Source organism: Episyrphus balteatus, chromosome 1 (genome assembly GCF_945859705.1).
Source record: "Episyrphus balteatus chromosome 1, idEpiBalt1.1, whole genome shotgun sequence".
In the NCBI taxonomy this organism is placed as follows: domain Eukaryota; kingdom Metazoa; phylum Arthropoda; class Insecta; order Diptera; family Syrphidae; genus Episyrphus; species Episyrphus balteatus.
The window spans coordinates 16,727,458-16,743,127 of NC_079134.1; the positions used below are offsets into that span (position 1 = coordinate 16,727,458).

At 28.7% G+C, this 15,670-nt stretch overlaps 1 protein-coding gene across 1 annotated transcript in view; it reads left to right on the top strand.

The window, feature by feature from the left end:
• Positions 1–10,257: 10,257 nt before the first annotated feature.
• The window catches only part of LOC129921254 (ATP-binding cassette sub-family G member 1-like), a 39,733-nt gene continuing 34,320 nt past the window's right edge, over positions 10,258–15,670 (top strand). The window contains exon 1 of the mRNA XM_056002992.1: positions 10,258–10,716. The gene's annotated coding sequence lies outside the window, so the exon portion shown is untranslated. The remainder of the gene's footprint in view (positions 10,717–15,670) is intronic.

Here is a 15,670-nt window from a genome sequence, read left to right on the forward strand (position 1 = left end):
AAATTTCATGTGAAATAAAATATCATATTCTTCATTTGGATCAATTTCAAAAACTTCGAAATTGCTTCGAACTGTCATAGCTGAAGCCTGAAGGATCATCCTTTTTAATTTTGTTTCTGAAGTTAAATTATTACTGCTGGATGCAATTTTATCGGCAATTTTAATGGAAAAGAATTCAAAAGAAAAAATAAGGAGACACAAATAAGTTATGATAATATATTTGGTCCAAAAATTATAGATTCATTGAAAAAGGCACAAAATTTACAAACCGAAATAATGTGAATTGAATTCGATCAGAAAATCTAAATGAGTGAAAAATGCAGAAAGTGAAAGTCTAGAAACTAATTTTCCATTAAATTATTTTAAATGTTTAATTCGAAATATATATTTTTTCGTAATATGTTGCTTTTTTAATCCGAATTCGAAATCCAAACTGGCATTTGCTGAAAGAAACCATTAGTTACATATGTTTGACCACTAAGTTTTGGGATATCAAATATTTCTATTTCCAATAGCTTTGAGAAGTATATAATTTTTGAAAAGTGTTTATTGAGATTGCATAAGAACTTTTGCAAAATTAAACGGTGATGTTATTCGACGTACGTATTGTACTAAAAAGTGATCTGAAGAATTTCGAATTGGACTTAAATCCGAAAAAAAACCACCCAACCCCCAGCTACAGCTAAGGCTCTTATTCAAACAAACACAAATAGCCGTTTCAGAATTTGGAGGGGGCTCGAGCATCTGAGCTGCCTCTAAATCTATAAGATTTACGAACAGGTTTCAGTCAAGCATATACATTACAATGAAATTAGGTAAAAAATAACATGATCTGGAAGACTTGGGGGGGGGGGGGGGGGGGGGGGGCTTGAGCCCCCTGAGCCCCCCCCCCCCTCAATACGCCACTGTTTGAAACCCAAATTTGGATCGAATTGGTTACAAATCACGGTAGATAACATTGTGGTTTATCTTGGTAACGCAGTGGTATTTAAAGTTTTAAAGCTGATTTTTGGTAATAAACTATTAAGAACATTTAATTGAAATTAATTTTTCTGTGATTTCACTTCATAGAGGAGACTAACGTTGTTCCTATAGTTTCAAATAGGAATATCAGAGAGCTTAATTATATGATTTTAAAAATAAAACTTAAATTTGCAGTAAAGTAACGCAGTTGTTTGGTTATGATCACTTTGTGTTTAAACTGTCCTAAATATAAAAGCTATTGGCATTAATTGTGTTAAAATCATTATTAAAAACAAAGTTTCATTATTTAATAGGTAAATAAATATTTATCTAACTAGAATTTAGAAATGAATAAAATCACATTTATAGGAACTGTGTAATTTTTTTTAAATAGTATCAATTTTTGTCAGTAAAAGTCAACTTTTTCCTCAATTACCTTCAATTCAACTAAAGTGAACTTGAGGGTCACTGGGGTGTATGTGTAACTTTTTTTTTGAAAAATACTTAATATTGAGTAAGTCATCAGGCGAGCCTTTGACTTTTGTTGACCTTTCCAATGGTTTGGTATTAGTGGATTATAAGTCATGCGAAAGGGATGCAGTGCTAAAAGTCTATTTTATAATAGAATTTCAACTAAGAACAACCTATACCTGCCATAGACCTAGACTTTGATTTTCGACTTATATAAAAAAAATAAGTATATTTGCCTCCATTTAGGAAAAATCATCAACGGCAACACTCACAATATCGTATTGCAGAAGTTTTAACATGTCAAGGTTATGAAGATCTCTACATTTTTTATGTGCTACAAATAAAGTTTTTTGTATCTTTTTTTTCCACAGATTTGGCAATGAAGAAGTGCATAAATTCTTATTACCACCCGCTGTGTTAAGTCATTGGACTGATGTTTAATACTTCATACATATATACTCCGAAGTAAACCTATAGACAAGTACTCCATAATTTACTAGCTGATAAGTCACAGCTTGAATGAGTTGCATTTTTAATAATGTTTTGTTTAAGGATAATTAAAAAACAGACATATATACTGTATGTGTCGTCAGTTTTTAAACTGACAAACAGTACAGCTGCATTTAATAAATTTGCATAAATAATTTGAATGCGAGTACGTGTTGTAAATATCAAAATTTTCAATAGCTATTACCTATATTTTTTTTCATTCACAATATGACGTGGCATTCTTTAGGTTAGTGCACCTAGTCTTCAATTTTATTTATTTAAAATGCGTTAATGATACTTCCTTTTTCTCATAAATGTTAAATACGATAATATGAATGACATGCAAATTATCGTCTATTTATCAACCAATCTTATATTAAAATGTGCTTGCTAAGTGTAATTATGGCCTGGTTTAAAAAAGAACTTATTTTTGTTTCAATTAATTCAAAAAAAGCTAAGTGGCTATATTTGAAGAGTTGCAAAAAAGTTTAACTTCAGGTCAAGCGAACCTAATGAAAATAGCATAAAAAACTTATTTTATTTTTTTAATTATTGCCAAATTGCTTTGTAAAGCAAAAAAGCAGAATAGTTAAAGAATAAACATTAACAAAAGCGCAATAATTTTGCTATCGACAGGAGTGATGATGGAAGGGGGCTTGAAATATTATGCCTCATAAACAAAACTACCTATTTTAATCAACGCATATTATTATGAATGGAAAGATAAGAGATAACCTTGACTGATAGTAAAACTCCGGAATAATGATATGTTATCACTTCGAGTGAGGTATTTGAATACTGAAGCTCATAACTCAAATATGTATATAAGCCTGCATGTTATCAGGAATTTAGTGTTAGGTTGATTTACAAATGATTAATATGAAAGAAAGAACTTTGATTCCGTCAAAATCGGATCGGAAATTTTATTACGTTGTTAAAAAGCTTAATCAGCAAAAAAAAATTGTAACAAAACAAATTTCATACGTTTTAATAAATTGAAGCGGTTATTAGAAAACGGTTAAAGAAGTTTTTAAGTAACATTTAAAACTTAAGTTATGTCAGCGTTTTAAGTTTTTTAACCTTGTATGTGTAAGTGTAAGTTACTTTTGAACTTTATTTTGAGCTCAAAATAAATCCAGAGGAGATTGGTTATTCTTCCATTGGTTACTCCGACTATTGTTTCTCCATTCTAAAACTAATGCGCAAAATTTTAAACGATTTAGTAAAATGCTAAAGCCATTTTAGTGAGTTACAAAGTTAAAAAAACAGACTGTTTCTTAGCTTAGTAAATAAACATTTTACTAAATCGATTAAAATTTTGAGCAAATTATTTATTGATCAGCCATTTCAAAACTTTTGTTTATGAATTTTTGGATTATTTCATTGTTTGTTTAATTTAAGCATCACCCTATTTGTTTAATAGGAGGGCACATCACATAAGAGCGTTGCATGAAAACGATATGGGACACCCTAATGAGGTGATGATGCATTTTCAAGTGTCAAAGAAAATTGTATGTGTGTTAGGTCAAGATCAAGACGTTTCAATTTCTGTATAACCAATCTCATCAGCACAATAATAATATCTGTTCCTGTCATATCGTTTGCTTTTAGTTCTTCCATCAACATGAGAAGTTGGTGACACAAAAGATATCTGAATAGCAGCAAAACAAATAATACTTAAGCAATATTGGCGCTCTTAAGTGTTAATTGATCTGTAATCTCTCTCTTCATGAAAGTCTCATAAGTTCGTGTTTGTCTTGTAAATCTGAGTTCAGTGAATTCAATAAACTTCATAAATTTATGTATTTTAAGTGTTAACAAAAAATATTGGTTTTAAATCAAATTATTTCTCAAACAAACAAAAAATCACTGATGCCTTGCAAGTAAACACAAATATTTCCAAGCAAACATAACATGTAAGCGAATCCCGAATTATATGGTGATTAAACGTCAGTTCCAATCCATATATGTAGCTCGGTCATGAACTCTTTGCAGTGAAGTGAAGTAAAAGTGATTTGAAAACACACACAAATGACGTTTTGACGTAATATGATACGGTTATTGAATTTATCGTTACTCATTGATTGAAAATTATTTGGCCTTACTCTTATTGATTTATTTTCAACTTAAAACAAGTCACGTGCGATGGCTATTGGCTACTTAACTTGGCCGGCTCAAACCTCATTATAATTCTTCATATGTAATGTATAAAGAAACGTCTATTAATTTTTTTTTGTAATTTAAGTACTTATGTGTATTTAAATAAACAAGTAATTCTTGGTAGTTATAGTAACACTTACCACTCATAAACCTATAATAAAAATGATCTTTTTTTAAAAAAAGTTGTCATTTAATTAATTCTTGTTTTATTTACTTGAGTTCTAAATTTGGATTTGCAAAATAAAACTGGTTCAAATGTTGTTACTTGTTTTAATTAAGTTTTTATTTAAGATCCATGACTTGTAGATATTCATCTAATTGGCTAGTCTCATGGTCAGGATTTTATTCCCTTACCAATTATTATTATTTTAATAATGGAGTTAAACAAGTTTGAACACAGAAAAAGGTTTTTAGGTTTTTTTTTTTAATGACGTTTGTATGAGAAAAATGAAGTTAATTATAAAGTGTTAAACAATTTGTTAATGTAAAGGATTAATGCAAATGCTATACTCATCCAATTCTAAGAATTTTATGGTTTTATGTGACTTATTGTTAAAGTACAAAATTCTGATTTACTTTAAGGTTGATCAACAACCAAAATATACTTTTCTAGTAGTTTTTGATGTGCTGAACTCGAATCTGAAGTCAATAAATTGTTATTGGCCTCCGTTTTTGAAATATTACCGTTAGAAACTGTCAAAAAACGTCACTTTGGCTGTTTTCGAGGCTATGTTTTTATGTGGGGTAGTTCATTATGAACTAATTTGTAACGGTGCCTATAAGAACTGGTTTTATTCTTTCAAATAATGTTTAAATCTTTCCGATATCTCTTTTAGGTCCAATTTATTCACTCTCCATTATATTTAAAGGCCCCATTAAAAATAAAAAATCTGTCAAATCACATACAAATTTTAAAATTTCCCGTTTTTAATGGAGACTTTAAATTTAATGTAGTGTGAATAAATTGGGCCTAAATGCCCGAGATATTTAAAATTTAAGTAGCGGTCTTTGAATCAGAAACAACACAGGCCAACCAAATTAAACTTTTTTTGCCACAAGAACCAAAATATACTTTTCTGAAGGTTTTTGGGTTGCTGAACTCGATTCCGAATCCGAATTTTATAACGGTAATATTTCAAGAACGGAGGCTAATAGAATTTTTCTGATTGCAGATTCGAGTTCAGTAACTCAAAAACCTTCAGAAAAGTATATTTTGGTTCTTGTGGCAAAAATTTTGTGACCAGTGACTTAAACTTTAGATTAAGTTTAGTTTCTCTTTGGCTTATTAATTGAAACTTAAGATATCTCGAGCAATAAAAAAGATATCGGGAAAATTTAAACAGTTTTTGAAAGACAAATATCTATTCTTATAATCACCGTTACAAATTTGTTTATAATAAATTACCCCACATAAAAACAGAGCCTCGAAAACAGCCAAAATGACGATTTTTAGCATTTTATAAAGGTAATATTTCAAAAACGGAGGCCAATAAAATTTTTCCAACTTCAGATTCGGATTCAGCAAACTACTAGAAAAGTATATTTTGGTTCTTTTGGCAAAAAAAAGTTAAATTTTGTTGACCAGTGTAATATGTAAAAAAAAAATTATAATATCGTTCGTCTTTGGCTCGCTCAGATCGGTTGAAGTTGTTAGGAAAAAAACGATTTTATATGAAAAAATGATTTTTTTTCTTCGCATATTTTTTCGCAGCTTCTTTACAAGTGTTCAATTCCAACAAATATAAGCTTTAAAGTTTTTTCTTAGAAAGATATACATATATTTAATATATTTGTTTTTGTATTCAAACGGCCCAATTAAAAAAATAACATATATTTAAAAAAATCTCTAAAAATTCAAATTTCTTCAGCCAAAAATCTATTTTTGATAAGTAATGCAACTTTTAAAAGCTATTACATTTGAAAATTCCATACTTTAGCATTTTGACACACCCTACTATATGTACATCTTTTTATGGATCACTGGGGTGTATACGCAACATTTTCTCCCAAATATCTTAAACAAGTATTAATTGTTGTTTTTCAATTATTTAAACCCAATTTAGTAGATAATTATATAGAATTTATAACGAAACATATTAATTAAAGACAAATACAATTTATTTTGAAGAGATATCATGAAAATTAGGCAGAAGCAAAAATCCAAATTTGGGCAAATTTGGAAAAGGAAATTTTTTTTTAGCCTCACCGACAAAAATAATGTAAGGGTAGTTTAAGCTTAAGAAATAATATATTTGCGCAAGTTTCTTATATGTGAAGGTTCATAATCAAATGATTCATAACATATTAAATATTTATGCTAAAATCTAAATAAACTTTTATAACTATATGACACGTTTGAGGTATTTATATAATTATGAAAATTTAATGTCGCACGATGATAACAGGCATAAATCATAGTATAGAGTAGACCTTATCTTATTTTCTATACCCAACTTACAATTTTGCTTCTATAAAGCTTTATAGAAGCAAAAGAAGCATGTATAAGGCTTTACAGAAGCAAGATTGTTAGTCGGGTAGGCTTATAGTCATTGTCCTTTAAATTCAATCTTGGAATATAATTAAACTCGATACGTATGCAAATATCACTTTCGGTATAACTATACTCAGATAGAGATCAAAAGCAATAGCTTCAACTGTAAAAATGTATCTATTTAACAAGCCATTTACCTCTTTATATTTAATTTATATTTATATTTTATAAAAATGTACACTTTCGACTTGAAAAAAAACTATCTTATTTCCGATATAGACCACGAATCTTTAGCAAAGATCGTTGTCTTGATATCTAGTTTCCATACGAAGTTCGCTATAGTGTCAACCATATCTCAAAACTAGGTCTTTGCTAATTGCTACTGTTGTTTTCAACGTGCGATATGTATTTATTACTTTAATTCATGCAGACTTATACAACAGTACAGATATTATCACTCAATTAAAAACAATCTATCAATGTACCTGACCTTTTGTAACGTCACGTGTATATTTTGTTGGTCATAATAACTCACAAGATCATGGCAAACTGCAAATGACGATGTAAACTAATATTATTTCAATTGCGCTTGCTAAATAAAAACTAGAATATCATGTTGGAAGTAAGATTTTTTGCATAAATTTATAATTGTCTATCTTGCAGTTTGTGCGCCATGAATTAGTTAATTGAGTTTTCCATTTAATATACAATTTGACGGTTATAATGCAAAATAGCAATGACTTCAACATGTACGAATACGAACTGATAATTTTTGGTATTCATTTTATGACAGATTCTCACAATCGAGTTTCATTCAAGAGTTTTCCTCTTGCATTTCGGTTCTACGTTCACTGCAAGCTAGTGCACTGAACTAAAGTCAACGATTATGTTTACGAGACCTTGAAATGATGTAAACAAATCGATAAAAAAGTTGAAATTATTCCGCAAAAATTCTGCGTGGTCTTTCGATAAGAATCATTCTGTTGATGAATGATTGGTAAGCCTTTAATTTAATAAAGAAACACCGATGCTTAAAAGTAATAACAATATTTTTGATGACAACAACCGAGACAAAAAAAAAACAAAAACTCTTGAAGAAGTGTGCAAATGATGAAAAAAATGTGCTGCGTAACATTAAGAAGCCGGTTGTTTCTTAAACAAAAAACAATGTTTCTTGTGTAACACGTTTAAAGTGGAAAATATTAAATTTTAAACAGGAAGTATTAAATGTGTCATAAAATTTTGACATGCGGTAGTAATATAATGTTGTTAATATTTTTAATGACAGCCATGTTACATTATTTGTAAAAAAATGACAATTTCCACACATTTTTTTTCATGGTATTAGATAGATACAGAAAATGAAGAAAGTATGACTCTAACGACTTTACTTAACTTGGAGTTTTTCTTTTTGAGTTTTATCAATAAAGAATTATGTGAGATGCAAATTGAAGTTCTGATCAAGTACCACACAAGTTTTTCTAACCATCAGTATGATATCAAAAGTTGAGTTGAGTTGGTTTGTAGTTGCGTAAAGAATAAAAATTGAATGTAGACCAAAGCGATAGCAAAAGCAAAAAGTAATAAACTTACTTACACTAACTAATAAGTAAAATCATCAGGTCTGGTCTTTTTGTCCCTCTGTTGTGCTTGCCACCTTGTCATCTATCACCTTTTCACCCTGTCACCTTGTTATCCTGTCAGGTACTTGACCTGTCGGGCAGTCGCCGTGGAGCATTTTGATCTTAGTTATTGTAATAAAACTAAGTTTTTAGATTTTCTAAAAAAAATTGGATGATGGAAATATAACGTTGCCGTATTTTACGAAAAACTGGTACTAAATTTATTTTATTCAAAATATACTGAAAGGTATCTACTACCATTATCAAAAATAGTATGTTTTCAAATTTTCAAAAATATTGTCGAAAAAAAAGAAATAAAAAAAAAATTGTACACGATTTTTTTTTTATTTTTCTCATGATATCTTAACCAAGCTTAAATTTTCAATAACTAACTAAAATAACTGTATTTTGCACTAAAGGACCAAGCAGGTTACGATCAACATTTGTTTGTGGCAGAGAAATAATTTCTTTGTTCATTTTATTGTGATTCACGCCGAATTTAGTTTTGAATTTTGATTCAATATTATGTGACTTCACATATCCAGTGGACAAGGAAGACGATTCCAACGACACCTCATTTGTCAAAATACGATCAGTAGTTTAGAAGTTATGATTGAACAGATGAACATAAAATACAAACAAAATGGGTTCCGTGAAGCCAGAACTGCGACCTCAAAATTTTTGAAACAAATTTGTCTAATTCGTTTGTCCACCGTTTGTCCATGTTTGTCCACCCAAAATTTTTGTTTGTCCACCCTTCAAAAAAATTTTAGAGCAAATTCTTTTTTTTTTTATGGGAAGTCTGAAAAATGAAAAATCGTCTAAAACGCTTAAATTTTAAGATAGACGTATAAAACCAACTGCAATCGTTTGTCCACCTCGAGTTCTATATACATACCAAATATTATCGTTTTTCCACACCCCGTTTAGGAGCAATTTAAAAAACAAATTTTGCACTGAAAAATTAAAACTCCCCTAAAATCCCCAAAAATCAATTTTTATCAAAAATTCAAACTGCTGTCGTTTGTCCACCTCGAGTTCTTTACGCGCACAATAAATCATCGTTTGCCCACCCTCTGTTTAGGAGATATTCCAAAAAGAATTTTTTTATAGCAACTCTCAAAAAAGTACAGTGAACCGCTGCTGAAAATTAAAAAGTCCTCAAAAATTATTATTTTTCAAAAATTCAAACGGCAATCGTTTGTCCACCTCGAGAAATGGATACAAACAAAAAATCGTCGTTTGTCCATCCTACGTTTAAGAGATATTCAAAAAACAAAATTTGTAATGAAAATTTCAAAGTCCCAAAAAATCTCCAAAAATTGACTTTTTTAAAAATTTCAAATTTCTGTCGTGGACAAACTATTGCAGTTGGTTTTATACGTCTATCTCAAAATTTGAGCGTTTTAGACGATTTTTCATTTTTCAGACTTCTATAAAAAAAAGACAAACAAAAATTTTGGGTGGACAAACGGTGGACAAACGAATTAGACAAATTTGTTTCAAAAATTTTGAGGTCGCAGTTCTGGCTTCACGGAGCCAACAAAATGGGTAAAAGAATTTGCCAGAATTTTTACACAAACAGATATTTTGTTTCTGATCGTGCACTATGCACTACAGCGGTAACGGTGTTCATATCGACGAGACAAAAAAATACATATTTATACATTTAATTGAAAAAAAATGAATTTAATTATTAGTTTTAATTAAGTCATATAACATAATAAAAAAAATTCTCTCTGTCAAATTAACTTCTCTTTTCTACAAAGTATCACCTTTTAATTGAAGAAAAGTATTGTGTATCTCATTGGTACACTGTTATGATGCTCTATCACACATCAACCCATTTCTATTGTGCTGGAATATTGTATTTTCCAGCAAATAGCTTCGACCAAAGCCTTAAATAGCATGATTATTTTACAATAACAAAATATCTACTAGAATTTTTGTAAATAAAGCAAAACTTGCTTTATAGAGTAACAGAGGCACCGGCACAGTGTTTATTGCTGATGACGTTTCATTTATAAACTTTACGCGATAACTTTAGCTCATGTTCAAGTCGCTGTACGCAACTAAAGTCAGTCTGAGTGTCGAGAGGCTTTCAAACAGAGCTGCGCGGAATTTGTTGAAAGTTTTTTTAAATTAAGAGAAATAAATTCGCGAATTAATCACATTGACCGTGGCGCTAAATTTATTTTCTTTTTGTATTTTTATTTAAATAAAATTATTATTGTTTGCTTATTAACTTTTAAATTTATTTAAATAAAAAAAAAAAAAAATAGAATCACAATTTTTGAAACAAATTGTGTTGGTGTATAATAGAATCAAAATCAATTGTTAAATTCTCGAATAAATGTTTAACAAAACGGGGTTGTGATACCTTATACTTGGCCTGTGAATTCAAAACCCTTTTGTGTTAAATTTAATTAAATTAAAAATCTTAATAGAAATTGCCAATAGCAACTTTCTATTGTGAATAAACCGTCAAAGTTAAAGTGAAATAAATACACAAAAAATAAGGTTCGTATTGAAATAATTTTTTTTTTTTAATTTAGTAAAATATTTGCATTTAAAATAAGGTTAAGAGTTATTGCATTAACTTAGAATTTGTTAAGGGATTTTTCGTTTATGGGCTTAAGAAAAACGTGAAAAACGGTCATTGGCCGAAAACAAGACCAATAACAAAACATTTTGGTATTTGAGAAACTATCAAAATTATAAGTTTTTCAATACCTATTTGCATTAAAAATAATTTTTCTTCTTCTTCTTTTAATTCGACGCTGTTATGATTCATTTAATTTTAAGGAATGTTCATTGTTCAATCGTATTCAATGCTTGGAAGATTTCTACGAAAAATGTTCAACTGTTCTAACAATCTACGCGACTGAGGGAAGACAACTCGGTCCTTAATAACGACATTCATTTTCACTTTAGGGCATTAATTAATCAACTGTGTCTTTTAATCGTGTAGTTCTTCAAGAAAAGATTTAATAAAGACTGCCACATAGTTAAGGCCAAATTTATTTATTTTTTTTTACAGTTTTTGTTGATGGCCAAATTTAACATTCTCATAAAATTTGCAATAACCAAAGGTTGAATTCATCTTAGTAGTTGTCTGACATGTTGAGGTTTAATATTTGTGTTAGTAACCAAAAATTTAAATCATATTAACATAGGCCTTGCAAATAATTTGTGCTTTGTTTGATATTCAAATATACTAAAATCAAGTTTAAGTGCATTACGTTGATCGATTAAATTGTTGAGTATTGCAATTTTGTAGATTACAGCTTTTTCAGACTCGGATACGCTTTTGGTCTTTGTCCTCTCATTATTGGTTAACAACTAAAATCTTACCCTTTTTCTATCAGTAGGTATATTCTGAAAATCTTAGTCTGTAACAAACTAGCAAATGCTTTGCAACCGAGTGTTCATATACTAACATTTTATGCCAAAATATTATGAGGCAAGTCATTGCCCGTCGATAGTCAGATATACATCTGACATATTATTATTAATCAAAGCTTGTTCTGACAGATCAAACAATGCCGTCAGATATGACAATGATTGACTCTACTTACATTTAATTCTTAAAGCGTCATTTAATCTCTGTGCCAATGCCACCCACTTAAAATATTATTTGGTTACTGTGAAACTAGACATACTATTTGAGGAACTATGGCTCTTGTGAAGGTTATAGAGTTTAAGAAGCGCGAATCCGAAATAGGTATACTTATAGTGGAATAATGTCTTTTATCAGAAATTTGAAAAACAATAGGTATTTAAGCCTAGTACGAAGCTGTACACCGAAATTTAATTTTTTTGATTTTTGTTTTAAAACTCTGATGTTTTTTCTTGAATTTTTGAAGTTAAAACTTCTTTAGTATCCTAGTGATTTGAAACAAGATGAAACGAAAACGCGACACGAACATTCAACTTCTTATAACTTTTTTGTTTTAATAGATAGATGAATGAAATTTGTACTTATTTAATTACTATATTAATGTACAAAATTTCAATTAATTTCATGTTCAAAATTCTGAGATAACGGTAAAAAGATGTTCTTTTTCTACACACGTTATATCTTTTGATCTAGTGCACATACAAATTTGATTTAACTTTAATACGCATGCTGATAACATAACCTTTTATTTGATATATCACAATTAACTGCACGAGCTCTACAAGTTACACAATCTTAAATTGAAAAACTTTAAAAATACCTCAAAACACCTGTGAAGATCTGTTGACGATGACCAGTGTAGGAGGTACCGTAATCTCAGCTTGAAATTTCGACATAGTTGGCTTAAAAAAATTCTTATTTTTTTTCTAGGTATGTTAGAAATATGATTCATACGTTATATAAAAGGTGAAATAACCATTCAGATGATATAAAATTTACTATAGGTTGTTATTTAAAAAAATATATTTAATGGTGTTAAAAGAGAAAAAAGATTGATATTTTGCTTTTTTGATGAAAAGTGATTTGGTTTGAAAAAAATAAGCTCTTTTTGTAGATGTTGTATAGACAAGGACGATATAAATATTTTGAGCTGAAACAATAAGCTTTCAGATGATATACAACTAATATAGGTTGTCATATAAAAAACATGTATTTAAAGGAGATAGAATAAAAAATAGGTAGATTTTTTCTTTTTTTTTTTCAAGAAATTTTTTTTAAGGTTTCACTTCTACCACGTGTGAATTGTACACATGACTTTTTGTTTATTTGTGTTTTTATTATTTTGGCATTAACACAATACTCGATGGTATATTTCGTCAACATGTTCGCTTCAGCTGCGTACTAGGCTTTAAGGAGTAAGAAAAAATAAATTTAAATTTAAAAATAAAATTAAAAAGATCTATGCAACATTAGATGATAGACAACATGCATTGTCCAAAGGTTTGAACAAACCTCTTTTTATTAAGATGAAGACAATACTTTAGGTTACACAAAGAAATTCATTATAAAATCTTGGGAAAATAATGGTTCATTTTTGATTGATCATGTTGAGTGAGATTATATTTTTAATTTGAATACGTCCTTAAATCTTTTTTTCAGCTACAATATCCCAAATTAAAGAAAGTTTACGTTAAATATGTTTTCCTTATTTATATGCGTTTTCCATTCGGTAATGTATTCGAATCTTTTTTTTAATCATTAAGAACTTTAAAATTAAGACAAATTATGACGAAATGAAAAAAAAAAAATCATGTGTGCAATTCACACGCGGTAGAAGTGAAACCTTTTGAGAAAAATAGAAAAAATCTACCTATTTATTTCTATTCTATCACCTTCAATTCCATGTTTTTTATATGACAACCTATATAAATTTTATATCATCTGAAAGCTTTTTGTCTTAACTCATCTCATATATATCGATCAGGTCTATGAGACGTCTACAAAAAGAGCTAGAATTTTTTGAACTCGATCAATTTCCATGAAAAAGCGAAAAAACACGTATTTTTATCTTCTAACGCTATTAAATGCATTTTTTCCCTAACAACCTATAAAAAATTTAATACCATCTGAAAGCTTATTGTCTAAGCTCAAAATATATATATCGATCAGACCTATGAGACATCTACAAAAAGTGCTAGAATTTTTTAAACTCGATGAAATTTCATAAAAAAAAGCAAAACAACATTTATTTTTATGTTCTCATGCTATTAAATCAATTTTTTTGTTTGACAACCTATAAAAAATGTTATACCATGTGAAAGCTTATTGTGTCACCTTGTATAATAATGCATAAATCTTATTTCAAAGATGTCTACAAGAGAAGTTAGAATTTTTTAAAGTCAACCATGTCGAATTTCCATACTGAGATTACGGTACTTCCTACACTGGTTGCTGGTCATCGCTAAAAGATCTCCAGAGGTGTTTTGAGGTATTTTTAAATTTAAGATTGTGTAACTTGTAGAGCACGTAACGTTATGTGTGATATATCAAATAAAAGGTTATGTTATCAGCATGCGTATTAAAGTTAAACCAGATTTGTATGTGCACTAGATCAAAAGATATAACGTGTGTTGGAAAAGAACATCTTTTTACCGTTATCTCAGAATTTTGAATATGAAATTAATTGAAATTTTGTACAATTATAATTTATTTAATTACCTATCTACATTACAAATTTCATTCATCTATCTATTAAAACAAAAAAGTTATAACAAGTTGAAGTCGTGTCGCGTTTTCGTTTCATCTTGTTTCAAATCACTACGATACTAAAGAAGTTTTCACTTCAAAAAATCAACTTGGTGAATTTAACGAACGATGAATCCTAGATCCAAATTATTTTTACTTTCTTGGCAGCGAATTGAATTTTCTTACTAGAGCAATCATTTTTACATTAATGATAAAATAAAAAAATTAAACATGCAGGCTCGTTATAGTTAATCTCAAACACCAGCAAATTTTTTTAATTTTCTCATATTTTAATGCAAAATGTTAGATTAGCTAATATGATTTGGCAATAGATAAGTCAAATCTTATTTTTAGTAATAGTAAATTGTTTTGCATAGAAAAAATTTAATGCAAATTAAGGTAAGCATTAATTTTTGTTGGAATACAAACAAATATTAAGTAGGTATATAAGAAATTAAATTTGCTATTAATATTTTTATGTTTTACAACCGAGGGTATATTACTATATTTACAAGTTCTATATAACCAAAATTCTGTGTAATCCTGTACGATACTATATGATCTCAATACTCTGTAATGTAAAAAGTGAAAAAGTATACACACTTGTTCATTATCAATACGATTTTTAATTTACAGCATTTTAAAATAAAGAATTTTGAATAAAAAAATGTTGGTCATACAGTATTTTGTACAAACAACATAACAATACAGTATTTTGACATTCAGCATTTTTAAAACAATATTATGGCCCATGCAGTATTAACGGCAAACAGTTCGGTTTTCCGTAAATTTTTTGAAACTATGATAACGAATGCGATAAATTTATATTTTAATTATTGATGCTCACAACTGACTGAAAAATACGGTAATATTTTATTTTTTTGCAAAGAAATTAAGGCCCAATTTATTGACTCTCCATTAAACTTAAATCGCCATTAAAAAAGGGAATTTTAAAATTAAAAACCAATTTCGTTTAATTCAGTCTCTTTTAAGGATTTTTTTGAAGTTTGGCATCATTAACTAATTGAGCATTAAATTTAAAAGTAGTTTTAGTTAAAACACCAAATTCGACCTTTTAAGAGGGATTTTTAGAGCTAATGGAGGTTTTAAACAGAATTTCTATTTATTCACTCTCCATTAGTGTCAAATGTCATTTCATTTATTTTTTTTATTTGAATTATTATTTTATTTGAAAAATGTCAAATAGCTAAAGAATTATTAAAAAAACATCACAATTATGAAAAAAGTCCAGACTAGAATTTTTGTAGGTATACACACATGCATTTGTACCATAAAAAACAACAAAATTCAAAGAAATTAATGCATTTC